General features: G+C 39.6%; 1 protein-coding gene across 1 annotated transcript in view; it reads right to left on the bottom strand.

Annotated features, from left to right (window-relative positions):
- The window catches only part of GPCPD1 (glycerophosphocholine phosphodiesterase 1), a 52,279-nt gene extending 44,166 nt beyond the window's left edge, over positions 1-8,113 (bottom strand). The window contains exon 1 of the mRNA XM_015815972.2: positions 7,898-8,113. The gene's annotated coding sequence lies outside the window, so the exon portion shown is untranslated. The remainder of the gene's footprint in view (positions 1-7,897) is intronic.
- Between the last annotated feature and the right edge of the window lie 14,870 nt (positions 8,114-22,983).

Genomic DNA, 22,983 nt, shown 5'->3' with positions numbered 1-22,983 from the left:
GTTAGGACATTGTGAATCTAGTTTATTTAGAGTTAAATTGTTTGATTCTGTAATTTCACTATTAGTAAGCCCAAGTTGAACAGGCAACAACTATGGTTTGATCCATTAATTCACTGACACGGAGAATCAAATGAACCTCTTTCTCTTCTATATGAACAGCGAAAACAGTCTTGGACAGAGATTTTTCTTTACACTCAGGATATACTGTATGTTCAAAGGACCAAGAAACTGGATATACAGTATAGGGAAAAAGCTCTGACAAATCATTAACTTAAATCACAATCTCAGAAACTGTATAATATGCTTATTTTCCTTTACATTATTGCACAGCAGTCTTCAAATATTTAATTCATTTGGGAAATAAGCAAGACACTTGAAATTTATTCTAGTAGAATGTTAGTGAAAATCCTACATAGAGAAATTGTATACCAGCATTCAAGTATATTTACAATCAAATCCTAAACCAATATAAAAATATCTAATGCAATAATAACTAAAGCATCTATTACTGCAAAAATTCTTTTTCCTGTGGAAATCCACTTGTCCATACAGTTTGCTTTAATCTGCAATGCAGAATTCACCGACCTCAAACCTGCATCTTTGAGCATTGCAGACAGTCAGTAGAACATGTCATAATATGCATTTCATCTTTGTGGACTACACAGTAAGCAGTGACTTTGCATGAACTGCAATGAAAGTGTGTGAATAACCTTTTAGAAAAATCACTTTTCTGATGTGGTTTAGAAATTAATAAGCTGCTGATCAACAAACAGCTACACTACTGTGAATTTATAAAGCATCGATACAGTAATGTTATAATTATCCCCTTACTAAGAATGGGCTAAGAAAAACCCATTCATGAGTTATCTGAATTCTACTGACCTAGTCTCTCTGGCATGTTCACCACAGAAATAGTCACACATTGATAACAACAAACTGCCAGGTACTTAGTATCCATCATCTTTTCATAACAAGAAAAGAAATACAATACACCGTTTAATGCCTCCATGAAATCTAAAGCAGCAACTATAGGTAGTCCTTCACTTATGACCACCATATTGAGGCCAACATTTCCATTGCTAAGCAACAGTTAAGTGATTTTTGCCCCATTTATGACTTTTCTTGCCACAATTGTTCAGTGAATCACTGCAGTTGTTAAGTTAGTAACAAAGTTAAGTGAATCTGGCTTCCCCATTGACTTTGCTTGTCAGAAGGTCACAACAGGTAATCTCATGACCCTGGCACACTGCAACCGTCATAAATGCAAGCCAGTTGCCAAGTGCTTGAATTTTGATCACCCTGACCACAACAGTAATGCTGCAATAGTAGTAAGTGTGAAAGATGGTCATAAGTCATTTTTTTCAGAGCCGTTGTAACTTTGAATGGTCATTAAACAGATGGTTGTAAGTCAAGGATACCTGTATGGCTGCTTTGGCTTAGGGCTAGGAAAGAGCAGGTTGAATTGAACATTTTAACAGAAGTTATGTACAGAAGTTATGTATTCTGGGCTTACAGAATAATGGGACCCAGGGAATGAAATCTGGGAAAGTTGTATCTGCTTCACTTCTAGGATTACTGCTTCTTCAGTGCTGTTGCCACCACACTGCTGCAGTCATGTGATCCTCATTTTCAATGTTCTCTGACAGCTTCCCAGCCACTCACGCAATCACTTGGTTCCCACTCCACCCAGCACCAGTCACTTAATTGCCCCTGGGAAGAAACGGAAAGAGGAAGGAAGGAGCACGGAAAAAGGGAGAGGAAGGAAGAGAAAGAAAAGGAAGAAAAGAGGGGGAAGAAGAAGGGGGGAAGGAAGGGAAGAAGGAGTGAAGGAGAGATTTTTGATGGTCACTGCCAGCTTCCTAGAATATTTAATGGGAAAGCTGACAGCAGGTCAGAAGTTGCTCCTGCTCCGAATTTGTTCCTTTGGGTGGTCATTCTGTTTCTCTGCTTAGATAAGGAAATCTGTCTGAAATGAGATTTCAGAGGTCACAGGTTGTTTACTAGCATGTTAAAGATGACTTCCAGCAACCATTCAAATTGTTATCATGGAAAAAACTGAGCAGACTCAGCTACAATATCAAAGCAGCAGTAAGCAGAAAGAACAAGATCTTCTTTCATTATTGTTTCTAAAGCAGCTCAAATCACAAAAAATAGAGATTATGGACAACCTAGCAAAAGAAGTTCCACGTACCAGAAGGACTGAAAATAATAAAAAAATTATCATACATATTTTTGACATGAATTCTTGTGTGTGTGTGTGTGTGTGTGTGTGTGTGTGTGCATATAAGATGTTTACCTCCAGAAGTTCACCATCAAAGAGACTTGACTTTAAAAAGTATATTAGAATGTTGTTCCCTCAATAGTTCACACGACACCATAACACTGTCCCTTACCCCAACAAGAGTACTTAAGAATATATTGTAACTTACATTGTATTACTGGAAAAAAAGTGAAATGCCAATTTTTCCACATATGGTCTTTTATATTATAATAGGGACTGTATTACTAATTGTAAACTGCTTTAGGGTTTTTTTTGGCAATATGTTTCAATTACATAAAAAGGTAAATACCTACTACTTACTGGACCAACTAAAAGAATGAGTTCAACTTTAGTCTAGATTTATGTGCAATACTGTATTTTTTTTAATGCAGTTACCTACAAGGATTAAAATTATTTTCCCTATAATTCAGAGAAAGCATGTTCATCTTTAACAAAGAATTCTCATTCAATCTCATTTCTAAGTAACTCATCTTTTGACGCTTTCATTTTGAAAGATACTTAAGGCTTAGTATATTCTGACAGTCAAACTAGAAGTCTAGCTTCGTAAACATTAATATAATTCCATTCTTCCCAGGCAGCTGTTCCATATGAGTTGCCTCAGTGAAGCAATATTCTATTTATCAGGAAATGCAGCAAAACCTTTAAAATTTAGATCTTCTCATCTTGTCCATATGGTTACAACCATGGCAAGTATAGTAATTTAAAATTTTTATACAGTCCTCTTTGAACAATTTTTTCCAAAAATGGGGTCAAGGAGAAGAGCCTTCTCTGCCATGACCTGTCCTATACTCTCTGAAACATCTTGTCTACTGAGATGAGGTCTGCCTCCACCTTTCTGATCTTCCAGAAGAGCCTTAAAATCTGGCTCTGGTTGGCTTGGGTCCCCAAAGGAGGGATGGCTATGGTGGAGGTGGTTGATTAAGCATTCATACCATTGGATTTAACCTTTGTTAATCTTAATCTTGATTTTAATGCTTTTAATGTTTTTATATTTATGCTTTTATATTATTGTAAACCACCCAGAGTCATTCGGGAGAGCGAGGCAGTATATAAATTTAATAAATTCGCATGAGAATTTGGTATCCTTCTCTATTTGCTCAGCAAAGTACAAATAATCCAACCAACTTTCATTGTTCATCGTTTTTCTTCTACAAGAGCAGAAAACTGCTGAAATCATGAATTAAACTTAATAGCTGTCCTGTAATCTCTGCAGACTGGAATTAAACCAAGGATTTTGTTTCTAACACCAGCCATTATAAAAGGGCTTCATCTATCCCAGGGGTAGGCAACCTTGGCTCTTTTATGACTCATGGACTTCAACTCCCAGAATTCCTGAGCTAGCATGGAGTTGAAGTCCACGAGTCATAAAAGAGCCAAGATTGCCTACCCCTGGTCTATCCAGATTGCAAAAGGCTATATTCACCTACCACAGTATACTAAAGACAATTAACTGTATCCTGTACATATGAAATTGACCACTAGAACTTAATATAGTTGGTGGCTAAATAGATTGCATGAACTAAAACATCTAAATAACCTTCATTGAATAAGCCATCACTCAATCCAAGTTAAAAACCAGATCTGTTTTATTTTAGATTTTCAAGTGCAAAAAGTATGTAGAAATTTACATGTAGAATATTTATTTTTACTGGAGAATTGTATGTCTTGGACAAATAAATCCATCTTTGCCTTCCTTCTGACATATTAAGGCTACTGTTACATGACACTGAGTTACACACCAAACCACTACATTATAGCACAGGATGTTGTGCTAACTATACATATGTTCATATACTACAGCATATTGTAGAAACCTAGAAAATTGAGTTAAACCACAGTTAAGATAACCATGATTAAAACATATTGTGGAAATGCAGGCTGATTTTTATTTATTTGCAGCAAATTATTTTGGCTTCAAAATTCACTCAATCATGGCAAATTTTCACATTGAACCTTGTGCTTCAAATCACATATTACTCAACTCTCCCCATTCCCCCCAAAGGCTGTATTAACATAACCTATTAAGATAAAGTGTGTTTGTCTAATTTGTGGCTTAATGCATTGTATGGACTGGGCTACTGTGATTAGTATATGGCTCACTGCTTTGTAAATCCAGAATATTTGAATTAATGTAGTTTAAGTTAACCTTGGTTTAATTTGCTGTATAACTATATCCATAGATACATAATGGAAAATGTTAGATCCAGGGCTTTTTTTCTCATAGAACGCCCAGAACGGAGTTCCGGCACCTTTTTTGGATGGAACCTTGTAGGGTAGACAAGGCGGGTTGTATGACGTGTGTGAGTTCCAGCACCTTTTTTTTTTTTTTTAGAAAAAAGCACTGGTTAGATCAGAAAACCTACACAAGATCAATATATATCCGACTATAACTTTTTTTAAAGTGTCCATTTCTGTACTCAAATGTTTTCTTCTGCACAGCTCTTAAAATCATAAGAGCTCTAATATACCCCTGTACATCTGGTCAGAAACGGGGAAGATGGCCATCTTTCAATTGGGATTTACACTAGTCCAAATTTGAAATAAGAGATTCCTACTGATGACGATGACAAATGTATTTATTTCATGTTACATTCCCCAAATACATTTATTTCATTTGCTCCTGCCCCTACTGGATTCCCAATTTGGCTCAGTGTTTGCACTTTTAATATTATGGTTAAGCTAAGAGGCCAAAAAACTTTAATTGAAGTACAGTTCCCTTTTAGAGTAGTACTAATATATTTGACTGCTAGAAAAAATGTGGCAAGTGTGTCTAATTGTGAAAAAGGCCAGTTGGGGGAAAAGTAGGATGCTTTCATAGTCCCTTCTCTTCTTGTACTATAATTTCAACAATAACAAAAAATAATATTCAAAAGAAGCCAAAGATATAATTTCCCAACCAAGCTTATGCACACATTCCCTCAACTTTTCCATTTTTCAAAACAATGGCAATTGTGTGGGATTGGCATCAATTGCCAATGGTTACAGCAAATGAATATCTGAATAAGATAAGGTTGTCAAGAGCCATAAACTCTTCATGAGGCATTCCTTCTGTTATTAGAGCAATAGGCACTTTAAAAAAATGGCTTTTCCTCCTTGGAATCTGTTATTAAACAAAAAGTGTCTGGAAAACCGTTTCAAAACTTTTAGCCATTTTTTGGGGCTAGGCCAGTGATGGCGAACCTTTTAGAGACCGAGTACCCAAACTGCAACCCAAAACCCACTTATTCATCGTTGAGTGCTGGGTGGGCGTGGCCCATTGGGTGGGCGTGGCTGCGGTGGTAACAGCAGACTGGGTGGGACTAAAAATTTCAATCAATCAATTCCAACTTTGCAAGATCTTTTTTTTCCCCATGAGAAGCTGAAATTGACTGATTGATTGAACCTTTTTTGGGGGGGGCACACGGCGGTGGAGGCCTAAAGCGAAAAGGTTTTATAAAACCCAGCTGAAGGCCTAGGACTGGGGTGACGGCGCGCGTGCCCACATAGAGGGCTCTGAGTGCCGCCTCTGGCACCCGTGCCATAGGTTCGCCACCACTGGGCTAGGCCCAGAGAAATGCAATTAACCCAGCGCAATCACTTGGCCTTTTCTATCAACAGCTGAAGTCACAAAGGAGGATTGCAAAGAAACGGCTAGCCTTGAGCTTTCCTCCCCCATCTGACAGCCATTTCCTTTCCCAGAAGAAATATTTTTAAGTATCTGAAGCTAAACTTCTCTCAATTACTGAACTTTTATATTAGTCCATAGCTTCTTCAAAAAATATGAATCCAGAATCAAAGATACAATATCCTCTTTTTTAACTAATCCTCATCCTTTAACTAGTCTAAACCTCCAGTTTTAGGAGCACTGTGTTTTCATAAAGCCAAGAAGTATACTGAGCAAAACCAAAAACCGCTCACATAGGGACATACTATCTTCAATTGCTCCAACAGTTAAAAGACTAATTTAACACTGACCTTCAAGGAGTAGGACTGTGCACATAACCTGCAAAACAAAGTAATTCTCTTCCACCACCCCCTCAATACAGGGGCAGAAGTTTTCAAAATATAGTTTTGTTAAGCAACAATTAAAATACCATAAAGTGAATCCCTTGTGGAAATTATACCATTTTTCTGCCTTCTCGGAACTCATCTTTGTCCCATTAAACTATTAATCTCGGAATTCCTTGACTTTCTCTCAGTGAACTGAATAGTGTGCTATAATCTATTAATCTACCCAACAAAGCACAAACTGCTTATTTGATTGCCTTGTATGCCAGTCTCAAATTCTATTTGTGCTACTTCCCCCTAAACATGTCAATTGATTATTATGACTGCCCTATATATATCTTTAGTCTGTATAAGCTGGTTATTTCATGTTTGGATTTCCAGAACACATAAATAAGCCTGTTTAACAGTCTTCAACGGTAATGTTTCAACAGAGTTAGAACTATAGCACCAGTTCATACAAATCAGTGGTTCTCAACCTGTGGGTCGGGACCCCATTTGGGGTCGATCGACCATTTCATGGGAGTCGCCAAGCAAGGCTGTCCGCCATTCTTTTTTGTCCGCCATTTTTCCCCCCCTTTTTCGGCGGGTGCCTTACCTCCCTTGGGCTGGGCCAGCTGGTGGTCGGCCTGCTCCGTCTCTGCCGCTTGCCAGCTACGCCTCGGCCGGCGCAGGGGGCGGAATCATGCATGCACGGCGCTCCCGGGCAGGGAAAGTCCTCGACTTACAACCGGTTGGGTAGTCCTCGACTTACGACCGGTTTAGTCCTCAACTTACGACCGGTTTAGTCCTCGACTTACGACCGGTTGGGGTCGCGGCATTAAAAAGGTTGAGAACCACTGATACAAATGTATGTGATAACCAACACGTGCATCACTATTTTCCCCTTCATTGAGCACTGCAATTTGTAGTAATACGATGTCAACTAAATTGGCATTATTTTAGATTTCCTGAAATTGATTTGAATCCAGGATTTATCATTGAGTCTGAGTTCACCAGAACTGGGTTTTTTTTTGGGTGGTGGTGGTGGTGGTGTCTGAATGAAGTAGTAAACTACAGTGTTGCTTAAGGTGTGCCCTACCGAGAAATAAATTGGCAGCCTCTTCATTATTGCAATTAACCATCCGACTTAGTCAGGTTATCAAAGACACGAAGAGTCCTCTTGGTCTTAAAGGCTGCGACCCCCGTCAATTATAATGCTTTATTCAGTACAAGAGCAACCGTACAAACAAGCACCCCACATCACCCTTGTCAATCAATGCCTTCTCTTTAGGTAACCGGGCAGACCACGAGTGAAAAACAACGGGGCACAAAAGCAGTCCCCGACCCCGCACTGCTTTCAGCGCGGATCTCTTCCTCCCAAAGTCGGGCAAGAATGAGCGACTGTCGAGGCGCAGCAGTTACGGTCTGAAAAAGCCGCATTGCTGGGGGAGGAGGAAAGCGCTCCATTATCTACCACGGAGAACCGGCTCGGCCTGGGGGGATGGAAAACGCTCCCGAGGTCTCGGGAAAGGAAGAGGCGGCAGAGCCACAGCATCCCCCTTTACGGTACAAGGAGCTTCTTTTCCTCCTCCTCCTCCCCCCTCCCCCGGTCTCTCTGCTGCTGCTGCTGCCGCCGCCGCCACGACTAACCTGTGCCGGGAAGGGAGGGCGAGAACTGCGGATGGAAGCCGGGATGTGGCAAAGCACCAGCTGGCTCTCGGCTTCCTCCCTCGGGCAACCACCTTCCCGCAAAGGAGGGCGGCTTTAACGTAAGCGGCGGTCGCGAGGGGAAGGGGGCGCGGCGCTGTTGTTCCTGGACGCCTCGCCTTCTCCCCGGCCCAAACCGGTTACAGCCGCCCGGCTGAAACCGCCGTCGCCGGGCGGCGAGGAAGGGAAAACAAGCGGCACCAGGAGCACGTGAGGCGGGCGGCCAATGGGAGCGCGGGGAGGAAGGGGGTGGGAGGGGCGGAGAGAGCTAGAGGGAGGGGGGACGACGGGAAAGGCGACACCCTTCTTAGCGAACGCGCGCGGGCGGTCTCGGGAAAAAGAGGAGGGGGCGGGGCCCGGCAAGGCCGCGTGGCAGGGAAATCCAACGGTGGGAACGTGGGAGCTCTGCCTGAGCGGCGTGTCCTGTTCTCCTTTTGGCACCCATCGTTGCTGAGCTAGTTAACATTTATTATTAGACCATTTATAATGCAACCAAACGAAACAACCTATAATAGCCTATTTGCAGTTTCTTTTCTAAGGAGCTGTAGGAAGGAATCGCCGCCCCTTAGGGCAGGTCATTTTAAATATACTCCTAGTCCAGTGTTTCTCAACCTTGACAATTTTAAGGCATGTGGACTTCAACTCCCAGAATTCCACAGCCAGCATTGCTGGCTGTGGAATTCTGGGAGTTGAAGTCCACATGCCTTAAAATTGTCAAGGTTGAGAAACACTGGACCTAGTCGACTTGGTGGTCGGTTCTAGTGCTCTTGCACACACCGTCGCCCTTATAAGCCATTGATGACAAGCAGACATAGGTCCGTGACGTGTCGATTCCTGAGGCGCCTTGTACGAAGCCTGAGGAGTCTTTGGAGATTGATGCTACAAATAACAAAGAAGAGTTGGAGGGGTCCTTGGAGATCTAGTCCAATCCCCTGCTCAAGCAGGAAACCCTATACCTTTTCAGACAAATGATGACAAATCTCAAAATCATGTAATGATATCACATAGAAAAGCTCATTTTTAGGCATCCCTTCATGTCAAAAAATCAATTCACATACCTCACTATTGCATCAGCATCTTTAGACCGGTCTTTGAGAGAAGAACTGAAGCACATTCGGTTTTCAGTTCCTTAGAATGACTGTGAAATTTGTGCATGTGCATGAAATTTGTGCACTTGGATAAGCCTTGTTCAGAAGCAAACAAAATGATTAGAATCAGTTTCATTGCTACGGTATTAGAAAGATCATCCATGCTTCCTACATTACCATCCTGGCTATGGTCCTGAGTTCCAGAGAGACAGGACACTTCACTCTTTGTTTATTAGAAATCAGCAAAGAAAACCTGCTGTAAGGTGGTTAACTCAACAGAAGGGTAGCTTGGATCTTGGTTGAGGTATGATACAGAGCACATGAATCGTGATAAATAGGCATCAATATGATAAATCTTCAGAGTCAGTTAAACCTACAGTTGGTGAGAGTCAGGAAGAGATAACATAAAGAAAGGATGTAAAGGAAATATGTAGGCAAAAATAGCTGGGTCTGAGAAAGGAAGAAGAGAAGCCATAAAATATATAGGAAATGGCTAGCCAGGAAAAGACAGGATGGAGAATAGGAAAATAAGCTGAATAAGATAAGAGAAAAGGCACACTGAATTGAAAAGCAGGAAAAGAACTTATTGTTTAAAATGGGGACATAAATATCTACTGAGTTTAAAATAATTTAAATGTCTAACTTTTCTTATTCTTATTGTATATGTGAATATGATTTAATATGTCATCAGGAAATGTGTATAGGCAGTCGGAAAGAGTGTAACCTCATACTACCTCAGCCAATGGGGAAAGAGGAGGGATGTAGCAGCCGGTGATAGGGATGAATAAAAGAAGGAGATATTTTGGATTAAAACTTTGGAGAGAACCAAGCTTTGATAGCTTCTCTCCCCGCTTATTGCAATAAACGAAACAAAAGGCCTTCACTGTGTCTTGGCTGGTTATTGGTCAGGCGAGCTTGCCTCTGGTCACGAAGGAAAGTAGCCAGGAGCACATAACAAATCGAAAAACGTGTACCCTAACACTGCATCCTATCTAGTGATTGTCATTGAATGTTGAAGCCATATTGCAATATGTGAAGATAGCCAATCTGGACTCTTACAGTGTGTACATTAAATACTAGCGATTATTAAGAAACAAGTCTAAGCATTCATGCGTTGCATGATTTGTTTTTATGTCCACACAATATTTGTTTTCTCTCCCCCATTTCTTAACTGGCATATATCTGTATTTAAGAAACTATACAAAACTAAGTTAGCATAGTCCACTTAGGTTTTAAGTTTAACTGTTTATTTCCAAGGGAAACTGTTATAAAGTTGTAAAATTTTATTAGACACATAGATATACATGAAAGACATACATGCTAAAATTTAATTATTAAAAAGGGTGCGTTACTTGCACAGCTCCAATGAAATCTTTAGTTTTATTCATGGTAGAGCTGTATAATTTCATTTGTCATTTTACCATCTCAAGCTCAGAATGCCTGGTTTGCACAACTGTATAAACCTGTACAACTATATAAACCAGACAGAGTGATGAAAAGGGATAGGAGAGCCGAAAGAGTTTTGAAAATCAAATAAAGTTTACCCATGGGCCAAGAAGTTATCAGGTATGGCATATATTTTTTTCTGCATTTAATATAGATTATGATTGGGTTCACATATTCCATGGCCATGGCTTATTTGTAGCATGGCTTATTTGAACATTATTTTCTGAATTACAATTAGCTGAGATTACACAACATATTAGGTGATAAATCATGGTTTATAAGCCACAGTGATGGAATCAAAGTTAAATCAAGCAAGATGACCTCTGTCTGTATATTACACAGCTCATATCCAAACCGCACTTCCACGTACATTAGTCTTCAACTTTATTAATCTAGCATAACTGCCAGATCAGAACTGGATATGAACCATTTGTATTGCTGAAATATAACTTCTCATTTTTTTATCCTTAAATATTGATTATGCATTCCTTAAATGTATAAGATTTCTATCTTTGCACTTAGTGTGCCCTCTAAAGAAGCCTTTGTCTAATCTATCTGATGTGCATCTTTGATGATCTCAGTAGTGATTTTAATTAAAGGACATGAATAGAGAGACATTATGAACACTGTGGAAAATTAATTAAAAACTGCACGACCAAAAAGGAGACATTTAATCTGAAAATGGCGGGGGTTGGTCTGATCCAATTACCATTCCTGGTAAAGCAACAAGAAAAAGCAGCTGATATTTATCTGATTTGTAATATCTCCCTTCTGTGTTCCAGGTTATTGAAGCAGCAGTTCTGAACTAAGAGAAATGGGTATTCACATAGAGGTAGAAGATCTCACTAGGAAAGACACTCAAAATAAAAGAGGTAACCTGTCCGTAAAAACAAGTACACCTAGAGAATACAATCTTTTAGAAACAACCTTCTGTGATAAAAAGAGTAAAAACTGATTCATTTAGTGGATCAGAAACACATAAATTTTGAAGGTGGCAATATTAATGAAGACTACCAAGAAGGAGTTGGCTCTTAGAATAGCTCTGGAATCCTGGTGTAGCTTTGACCACCAATATGATAATGGATATCACCCTTGACATGAGATAGGCTATCTGCCTTTATCATATTTCTGTATTTTTTTAAAAAAAAAATCATCATCAAAAAAAAAGCTGCTGTACTGCAAAACAGAACACCACCATTCAAGGTGGTATTTATTCCTTAGAACATCTCTGGTCCCCAAATCAGCTTTATAGCTTTTGTAGGAAATAAAAATGATGAATGGCTGTAGTTTAGTGGTTCATTATGTTCACTCTCTTTGTCTTTGCCCAGAAAAAGGAGTAAGTATGGAGTATCTTCCAGGCAAGAAAAAAATGCAATGAATTTCAGTAAACCGGTGCTTTATTCCCACTATCCCTCAATGGTATTAAATTTATGAATGAGTAAATTTCGCTCCACAGCCAAAAGCTCTACATTCAAAATGCTTTCACTAATTAAATATGGAACTGCAATGTTGTTGGCAGCCATAAATCTCTTGGGCACCAAAAATAAAATAAAATCAACTTAAATCATCTTTGGAATCTTTGCTATTATTTTTATCCTAAACCATTGCTCTTTAACATTTCATTAGAAATGATCAGCATGTGATGAAACTGATTTAATTCAGGAAGATTTATACCATAGTAAATATGTTGGTTTGTAAGATTCCACAAGTTGCTTCTTTTAACAAGGTTTTTTTATTTGATTTTTTCTCACCTACTTGTGCTCACATAATGTGTGATAGTAGCCGCCTGCTTAAGCCAAAACCAAAGAAACATTATGGCTGAATAAACCTATAATTGAGCCACCGTGTCACAGGATCTTTAGATATTTTTGGGGGGTTGTGTATAAGGTAGGAATATGGGTCATCAAACAAATCAACTCAGAGTTCTTACTGAAAGTACAAATAATTACATTTTGAAAGTACAAATTATCACATTTTGGATATACTATATACAGATTAGCACTCTTGTGAATTTTGTAATACAGGTAGTCCTTGCCTTACACCCGTTTGTTTAGTGACCATTTGAAATTACAACTGCACTGAAAAAAAAGTGACTTACAGGCCTTTGCACCTTCAACTGTTGCAGCATCCCCATGGCCACATGATCAAAATTGGGTGCCTGGCAACCAGCATGCATTTATGATGGTTACGGCATCCCAGGGACACATGCTCACCATTTATCATCTTCCCGGCTTTCAATAAGCAAACTCAGTGGAGAAAGCTGGATTTGATGATTGTGTGATTCACTTAACAACCCTGGCAAAGAAAAGTCATAAAATCAGGCACCTTGCTTAGCAATGTAAATTCTGGTCCCAATTCTGGCCATACCTGTACTAGGAAAGAGAAAACAACAATCAGCACTAAGGTGGATGGACTCAATTACAGAAAGGATGGCTTCACTGTTGGAAGACCTAAAGGGCAGATTGAGGAGAGATCATCTTAGAAGAAGGTCTATTTATATTGTCACTAAGAGTCAACAGTGACTTGATGGAACATTATCATAAGGTAAGAGTAGCTATGGTTTGCACGAGTGCAAAAAGCTGCAGTCAAATCCAGGATAGAGAAAAGAAGACAAATACAAGATCAGAAGTGTTGTCAGCTGGCAGTTCTTGAAATATTGTTGGCAAAGGAACTTCCCGGCTCTGACGCAAATGTTATGCTTTGGGCAATTTTTGGCTCAGCTTGCATAAACTGCCAATGACCTTGCTCCAACTTGGACTTGGCAAGTGCCTTCGCTGAACTACAGCTGGCAATTTGAACCAGTCTGTTTGCTTCTATAAAGTGTACCTCTTGTTTGTTTAGGCTGGCACCGCCTATCTTTTTCAACGTGGACTGGGTGGGGGAGAGACTGATCTACTCAGAATATACTTTGCACAGTTCTGGGCAGAGAAACATAACTGCATACAGATGTACACATCTCAAGCTAATTTTAAGCAAAATGTGTAAACTAAGTCTTGAAAAAAATCTCAATTCTTCCAGGTTCAGTGAATACTCCTGCCACTGTAAATCCACATTAACAGTGGCATATCGGGGCATCCAAAAGCTCTTGTCAAGACTACATTTAAGATGGAATGGTATGGGATATTCTACCACGATGAGGGAGAACTGGATACAGAACAAGGCATTTCTTGGAAAAGGGATAAAGAATCTGTTGGGACAGAAGACTCTATCCTCTTTGGGATTCAGAAGGGGAAAATATCCCACTTTTAGGAGAGCATATCTCACATGATTAAGAGGAAATTCAATGCCATATTGCAACTCTGTAATCAACACAGGTGATTTGTTTGGAGCTTCTGTAACCCTGAAGAGGTTTTCATTTCTGATTAGTGTTACATGTTTTCTGGTGGAATAAGAGAGGCAATAAATAAACAGCAAATGTTTAATAAGCATCATAGTAAACTCTTTGTTCCCCAAATCTATTAAAAAGGAGAGTAAGAGTTAATCTTTATTGTTCATTCTTTGATTGAAAAAAAAATTGCTCCCTTGGAAAAAATTGAATAATTTGGCATGTGTAAAAGATTTTCTTCTGCTAATATGTGTCAGTGTAAATTTAGGTCATTCTGAATTTTAAATCTGGCAATTTCTCAAGTTAGAAGAATTGGACACTACTGTTAGCCATGGATAACAACATTAGGAAATGGGATTACACAAAACTATCCCTGGAATACGGATGATGAAAATGTAACTTGTTGACCCTTTATAGAAGACAATGATCTTTCTTCTTGTTCTTGTCATGCTGGATTGTTTCAATTAGTCAAAATTCCAGTTGATTTAAATGTTAATACATTTGTATAACACATATAAAAACATGTTCAGATATGTTGGGCTAAAATTCCCAGAATTACCAGGCAGTAGGGCTATTGTGCTTTTTGGAGCCCAACACATTTTTGGAGCCCAAGGTGAAACAATTTTGTGATTACTTTTATGTTCCATTTAGGAACAGTTCACATAATTGTGTTTAAAGCCAGCAGCACAGGTTGACCAATAGAAAGTATATGCTACTCGAAAGACTGAAGATGGAAGCATACATTCAGTTCTGAATTAATACAGAAGAACCCTTAGTTGTGGGCAACGTTAGACTATGTGGCCATTGAGATGTTGCTAAATCTTAACTTTGAAGTAAACTAGGGGCAATGGTGACGGGTAAAGGGAGTTGTATCTTCACAAACACGTGTGTGGCTCCCATCCTCAAGATGTTCAGTGTTTAAGAACTTCGCTGTGCTCCCAGGCCTGGAAGTAGGATGATTTGCTTAGCCTCTACTTGTTTAGTGTGTATGTGTGTCTGTATAGAGGTAATCCTTGATTTACAACCATTTGTTTAGCAACTATTTGAAATTACAATGGCACTGAAAAAAGTGACTTATGACCAGTTCTTGCACTTACAATCTTTACAGTAGTTCTGTGGTCACTGATCAAAATTTGGGATGACTGCAGCATCCTGGATTCATGTGTCCACCATTTGAGACCTTCTTTTCCAACCAGCAAAGTCAATTTGGGGAGCCAGATTCACCTAACAACCCATATGAATTACTTAACAACTGTGGCAGAAAAGATAGCACAACTCACTTTTAACAACTGCTTTGTTNTCAACAGATTCGTAGGATCTGTTTTTTTCTCAATCTTTTGCAAAGAACTTCAACTACCCACTCTTGGTATGATTCATTACGCCCACATTCTCACTGTTGTACCTTGCTTGTGTGCAAGGCTTTGTGCTGCCTGTACTAGATTTTATTTGTCTTAATTTGATTCTGACCAGTACAACTGGTTTTCCCTGAAAGCTTAAAGCGTTTTCAGAAGCTATACTTCCTGGCCAATTACTTCAGTGGGCTGATGAAAAATTGCAAGAGTTCCACAGTCTTGATGACTATAGAATAACAAATCTGAGATTACAACAATCATTTAGGTAGAAAAAGACTATGGGATAGAAGATCATCCATAAAACAACAGCAACTTACTGGTTAGTTCTTAACATTCATTCTGTACAACCGCAGCTGAAAATTAAAATGGAAATTCATTCAAAACACAATCACATGATTTCCCTTTACTAATAGTTCTTGGCTAATCTCCCAGACCATTGTGTGTGTGTGTGTGAGAGAGAGAGGGGGGGGAGGGAGGGGGCGGGACTGTAGGGATTCTTAATCTAGCTTGCTTTTTTTTAAAAAAAAAAAAGCTACAAAATGTAAACTTAGCCTAGCAGAAGAAAAGAAAGTAACAGAATATCTCTTGTTATTTTTTTTTCATTTGGCAATTCTTGTTTTTGCTCCATGTATTGCTGTATAGTTTTCTCTATTGCACAGCTGTGAAAATGCTTATTCCAACCAATAAAGAATGAAGAGATGAATCATTCAAAATTGTATTAAGATTCAAGAATTTGTCAGTGTGTTGAAATTTAAAAAGCTTGGCAAGTTTTAGCTTTGATTGCTTTAGCTTACAGTCTCCTGGTACCGTAAGATGATATTAGTAATATTGAAACAGCAAAACAGTCCATTTGAAGCATCAGATCTTCCTTCTGTATTGTAAGTCTTCACAGATCCTTCACAGGATAGTTTACAGCAGCTCTTAAAGAGCCTCAATCAGCAGATGAAAGGGGAAATTTGGAGGCAGATGACTGAAAAGAGAAGCAGCTACTCATCTGTTGCACCGGTCTCTAAACATTAAATCAAAACTATTCATTATCACCATAAATTAGTATATATATTTAACATCTGCCAGAGAACAGCATTAGCAAGGTGTTTATAGTGCCCAGCTTGTGGTCAATAAGTAAAATCTTGATAAAGGATTCTTTAAAAAGAAGTAATCATGCTAGAAGTCCGGATGCATTTAATGGTGAAGAGTACACCTTGGTATTTCCTTGCTGTGATGCACACGTTAAAGCCTTCTATTACAGATGGTTTCTTTAGAACAGCAGGTATTTTGCTGTTCCAAATTGCCCTAAAGAAGCGCTATGAGGAAAACTAACAATCCTATCTGTACATAATACAATCATCTTCTACATCATTAAAGGGAAGAAACTGGTTTTTTTTTCTTATTACCGAAAGTCAGTTGCATAACTAATCCTGGGCATGTCAGTTGCCCTCAAGAACTTATTACAGTATGTAATAATTCATGTGTAACAAAGGCAAACAACAAATTACATCATTGCCGATTATCTTTTTTCATGGTGCCCATAGCAATTGTGTAAAATTTATCTTCTCTTTGACACTCGGATCTGATTGAATATTAGATCATGTTTAGATCTGGCAGAAAAGGAGATATAGAAATAATGATGCCGGTTTACATTTAGCAATTAATGAAAACACAAATAAGCAGAAAGGTGCAAAAACATTTCAAAATAATAGTTTTAAGCCTGAAACATTTGTAATTGATTTGAAATAGGGTCTTCTGACTATTTAGAGGTATTCCAAGTTGACAGTATCTGGATTTCAAGTTCAAAATAGTTCCTGAATGGTTGAAAAAAACCTATTTCAGCTCAGAAAACTATTTTGATCATAATGGGTTGTTTCAAATTCAATATGGTCTCATACACTGGTGTATGGAATTCTGTATTCCAGGTCAGAACCACCTGGAAAACAGTGCAAGTCTGTTTTTCTTGTCTGTGACAATAAGATTTCCCTATTCCCAGCTCTAGGAATCTTTACAAGGGGGCAAAAAGGATCACTTGTTTTTATTTTGATGCAGGTGAGAAACCTTAGCATGACTTTTAAATATAAACTATTCTCTTTGTCCTGGGGATTGTGTTGATGTAATTGATACTAGATTATTAACTTGTTCGTTGGATATGAATGGTACTTACAATTCATGCATTAATAATACTGTGAGGTATTATAACAATTGTTATCTGAGTTTCGTTGTGAATCAGCATGTGATTTGTTGAAACATTAACATACAAATAAATGGATTACATTTATCAGGGGAAGGAAGGTAGTCTGAATCATAAAAATATAACAGGTTGGATTCAAAGGTCCCAGGCTTTTCCTGGTGCACGAGAAAGGCCTCAACCATGAAAACACTGTATTTTAGAAACAGCCCACTCCCCCACTTGGCAGGGCTGTTTTCCAATTTTGGCCATATTTGGTATAAATTTCAACTCTCAACAATACCCAGCTATTAGCTTTTGCAGACAATCCTGAGAGGATTACCATAATTTGGCACGTTCCAATGCCCCCGAGATTTTATAGAACTATTGAAGGAAAACAAGGAAAAAAACCTCTTCTTTGAATGTTTTACTTTACTAATTGTTCTCCATGCCCCCATAAAGGTAAGCTTTTCGATGAGAAGTGCTGGTTTTCCCGTGGCTGTCCTAGATAGATATTGTATACAAATATACAAAACTACAAATAAGTAGTTTCTGGACTTGGACTCCTGACTCATGGTGACTACATGGATACTTCCTTGGAGTTTTCTTAGCAACAGTATGAAAGTAGATGTCATTGTCTTCAAAGCAGGTTGACTTTTCCTCCTCCTCCTTTTTTTTCAGGGTATCCTATTATAATAGCAACAGCAATAGTACTTAAGACTTATATATTGCTTCGTAGTCCTCTCTAAGCAGTTTACAGTCAGTATAATGCCTCCAACAATCTGGGTCCTCATTTTACCCACCTTGGAAGGATGGAAAGCTGAGCCAACCTTCAGCCAGGCAGGATCGAACTCCTGGCAGTCGGCAGAATTAGCCTGCAATACTGCATTTTAACCACTGTGCCATCACAGCTCTTAATCCTAATGTATGACCCATTTACTGTGCATAATGTTTTGACGCTATCCATATCGTTATTCAATTTATGTCTGGGTACAGTACCAATGTTATTAATTTAATCTTTGTTTGCAAAGACCTTACAGTACAAACTTTGCCTAGGACACTATAAATGGTTTTAGCAAACAAATCACTGGGATAATTTTGAAGGTTTCCAAATAAAGACAAGTCTATTGATTAATCTGAAACGACTTGTGCACAAAGTACACCCTCTGTCCAATAGTTTTAGCTGGCTATGGAGGTGTGACTGGCAGATGGGAGCGTTGCCTGCCCTGATTCAGCATTCTTAGCCCTCTCGATCCACAATTATATATCCAAAACAATTCCGATTAGCAGCTTTATTATGATGCATAAAACTGGAGGTTTTCAGCATTAATCCTTTTTGCTTCATTCATCAAAATACGCTGGTGATCTATATATCCAAGAGCCCGTATGTTAACAAAGGAGTCTTCATTAAATTGTATGTTTGTAAAACTGTGGCAGGATGAGGTATCCCCTCATTCCTCTAGACCAGGGGTCTTCGAACTTGGCCCTTTTATGATTTGTGGACTTCAACTCCCAGAATTCCTCAGCCAGGCACGCTGGCTGAGGAATTCTGGGAGTTGAAGTCCACAAGTCATAAAAGGACCACGTTTGAAGACCCCTGCTCTAGACCTGCCTGCTCAACCATTCCAGTTCATGTTCCTCTGGTGGTTTCACTGGATATCCTTAGTAGCCGAGAGTATATAGAGCTCCTCAAATGCTGCAAATTTCTAAGTCTTTCATAACCAAAAGAACTAACAGGATTTCAAATGATAGGCAGGTCATTTTCGGTCAGGTTTTACATACATTTTTACAGATACACCAAACAGTCTATGGTCCAGAATATTGGAGTGTTTTCTGCAGTAACTCCAAGACATTTAACAGAATGAATCTTTGTAAATTAGACATGGAAGTACATTATTATTCAAATCATGTACAAAGGATTCACAGTGGAGAAAGTAACTTCATTTACATATCAGTGCCAGCAACATCAATTTTCAAGCCTGGGGAAATATTATTTTTCACTGCATGGCTACAGATCTTCAGAGAATTTGTTTTAATCTAAAAGTGATAATAGGTACCCTGTGCTGGAGGCCTATGAAACCACATCCTATTTTTATTTATGTAGGCGCCAAACATTATTCAGGAAAAAGTCCTCAGACAGTGGTGAAATAGGTTTTTCTGGTGAGTGAACTCTATAGCTGACAGAAGACTTCTGTGTCTGGAATCAGTTTATTCATTGACAAGTCTCAGTCATTCAGCTGACTTCAGGACAGAAGAACGAGTTGCATTTCTTTCTCTAATAATAAATATACTGGGCTAATAAACACCTAGTGTCCTAATGATACCCCACCCAGATTCCCACTTACATCATTTGATTTCCACAATTCTTTATTATCTTAAAAAGGTCAGTCTTTTTGCAATTTAAACAGCCATCTAGGTTCATTCAACCATTTGGGCAAAACATGCTTTGATAACACACATCTGTAAAAATATAACAGCTGTTTCAAAGATTGCAACCAACCATTAAGGTTGTATTGTGACTGCCACCTACAATGGCATAAAGTCAGTTTTGATCTCATGGAGTTCTTCTGCTTTAAGCTAGCATGCAGACTATTTATTTATTTTATACAACATAGAGCAGTGGTGGCGAACCTATGGCACGGGTGCCAGAGGTGGCACTCAGAGCCCTCTCTGTGGGCACACGTGCCGTCGCCCCAGTCCTAGGCCTTCAGCTGGGTTTTATAAAACCTTTTCGCTTTAGGCCTCCGCTGCTGTGTGCAAAAAATAAATAAATTAAATCAATCAATCAATTTCAACTTCTCACGAAAAAAAAAAGATCTTGCAAAGTTGGAATTGATTGATTGAACTTTTTAGTCCCACCCAGTCTGCCGTTACCACCGCAGCCACGCCCACCGAATGGGCCACACCCACCCGGCACCCGACGATGCATAAGTGGGTTTTGGGTTGCAGTTTGGGCACTCGGTCTCTAAAAGGTTTGCCATCACTGACATAGAGGCTGCCCAACTTTACACAACTCTGGGCAGCTTTCAATGAAGATGTACGCTTCTAAAAGGAAACCATATATAACAAACAAAAAATGTCACCCATTGTACGCCAAGGCCTCGGGAAATAACCAGGTCTTCAGTGATTTTTATGAACAACATCATGGTGGGAAACCTACAGATCTTGTGGGAATGTTGTTCCAGGGGGACAACTGCACCAGAGACGATGCAGTTCCTAAGTCGTGATAAATACCACTGTTTGATCAAAAGGACTTGGAATGTGCCCACTCTCTGGTGTTACAGGTTAGGTAGAAGCTGTCAAGAGATAGGTAGTCCTTCCAATAGCCAGGCTTTATGTCATAAGGGCTTTGTAGGTGATAATCTGTACTTCAAATTGTATCTGGAAGCCTACTGATGTCATCTGGGCATACTGCTGCATGATCATTACTTTTCTGCTCCCACATTCTAGGCCAGCTATAACTCCAGGGTGGTCTTCAAGGTCCGTCCAATCTAGAACACACTGCAAGAGTCCAATTGTGACATCACTAAGGCACAAGTGACCATCTGAATGGCTTTCTAACCTAGGAAGAGATGCAATTGGCAGACCAGATGAATCTGTTGAAAGGTCCTCTTGGCCACAGCTGCCACCTGCTCTTCAAATAGGAGCTATGAATCCAAGGAGACTACTAGGTTACACACCAGTCTCAAATAGGATAGTGCTATCTCATTAGAGATTAGATGTGGGAAGTCCACAGGATAGGGAAGAGTCAAATATCCATAACCACTTGGTCTAATAAGGATTGTCCAAGTCTGTCCCTATCCATCCAGACCTACACAGCTTCCAGACACTGGGACAAAACTTTCACAGCCCAGGGTCAAGATGTACAATTACAATGATTCCAGACTGGTTTCAGGTAATGATTTTCTTTATTTACAATTTTATTGGATTGTTGTATGCCATCCAGAATCACTTTCTGTGAGATGGGCAGCCATATAAATTTGATTAATAAATAAACCAGCAGGTGATCTTTTACAGATGTTTCATGTAGATATTAAACAAAAAGGGCAAGGGTATTAAGCCCTGTGCCATCCCGTAAGTAAGGAGCCACAGACCTCTTCCCCATCAACACTGACTGGAAGACCGCCTTCTGCCACAGATTACCTCCCACCGGCCGATACGCTCCCACAGAGAGGCGGAGGAGTCCCACGGTAGTTGGTCTGTCACAGCCGACCGCTGGGGGTCCCCCTCTCGGAAGAGACAGCCTCGTGGGTGGGAGACCTTGCTCGACGGGGGTCTCTAGGCCCACTAAGGCCTAGAGGGGAGGAAGGCGGCGCGGCTCAAGACCTGGTTATTTCAGCGGGCAGGACTGGCCTAGGGGTATTTTAAATTGGTTTTAATCAAATTTTTAGTAGAAGTGGCCAAATTTGAATATTTATTTTTAATCATTTTTAAATTTTGTATTGTATTGTATCATTGTTTTAAACTGGCTGTAAGCCGCCCTGAGTCCTCCGGGAGAAGGGCGGGGTATAAATTTAATAAAATCAAATCAAATCAAATCAAATCAACCACCAAGAAAAAACTACTAACACAGCATCTCTGCTAACTCCCAGTCCCTAGTTCATCCAGAAGGCTATTGTGATTGTTATCAAAAGCCCTTGAGAGATCAAGGTAGTTTTTCCTCCAGCTACACTGCTCTAGCTCTTTTTTATTTTTTATTATATTTCATGTTTCAAGACTATTTATTCGGCCTTACTCATGTTTCACTTTGTTTGGATCTACTTCCTGCTTGTTCACCCAAAAACTATTGCCCCAGTTTTCAATACAAATAATAATTGATGTTGTTTAGATTTTGCAATCAGGGTAGAAACTCTGTTTTACAGCAAAGGACATTCAGAGTTCATATTTGACAGATTTTCACAATAAATGCCTGAAACAGGAAGCACTCAAGCAGATTACTGTAAATGTTTAAAGCGTTAAAGTCTTACAGTGCAAGCTCAGACTCTCAGACAGGCCGATAATGTACGGCTGATTGCTGATCTAGAGATCTATTGATTTAGCCAAGATTATTACTCTATGATTAACTGCTTCATTCAAAGTTAAACTTTGATTAGAAATGCTCTTTAATACAAGGGAAAGCGAAGTGGGAGGAACCAGGAACAACTGACACATTTATTATGGCACAAGAAGCAGGAATTTATAACATTAAGAGCTGCCAAGCTGTCATTCAGTCTGACTTCTTTTCTAGGATGGTTGGAAAAGGAAAACAGGATAGCAAAAGACAACAACCACGAGGTGTAGTACAATGGGAAATGCCTTATTTGTATAGATTTTCAACTTACCTGAAATAGCCTTGGATAACCAGTTCATTCAACACTACACCCTAGTGCAGCGGTTCTCAACCTATGGGTTGCGACCCCATTTGGGGTCGATCGACCATTTCACGGGAGTCGCCAAGCAAGGCTGTCCGCCATTTTTTTCCCCTTTTCCGGCGGGTGCCTTACCTCCCTTGAGCTGGGCCAGCTGGTGGTCGGCCTGCTCCGTCTCTGCCGCTTGCCAGCTACGCCTCGGCCGGCGCAGGGGGCGGAACCACGCATGCGCAGCGCTCCCGGGCAGGGAAAGTCCTCGACTTACGACCGGTTGGGTAGTCCTCAACTTACGACCGGTTTAGTCCTTGACTT

Source organism: Protobothrops mucrosquamatus, unplaced genomic scaffold, assembly GCF_001527695.2.
Source record: "Protobothrops mucrosquamatus isolate PMUCROS unplaced genomic scaffold, P.Mucros_1.0 scaffold391, whole genome shotgun sequence".
Classification (NCBI taxonomy): Eukaryota; Metazoa; Chordata; class Lepidosauria; order Squamata; family Viperidae; genus Protobothrops; species Protobothrops mucrosquamatus.
This window is presented reverse-complemented; position numbering and strand designations above follow the sequence as displayed.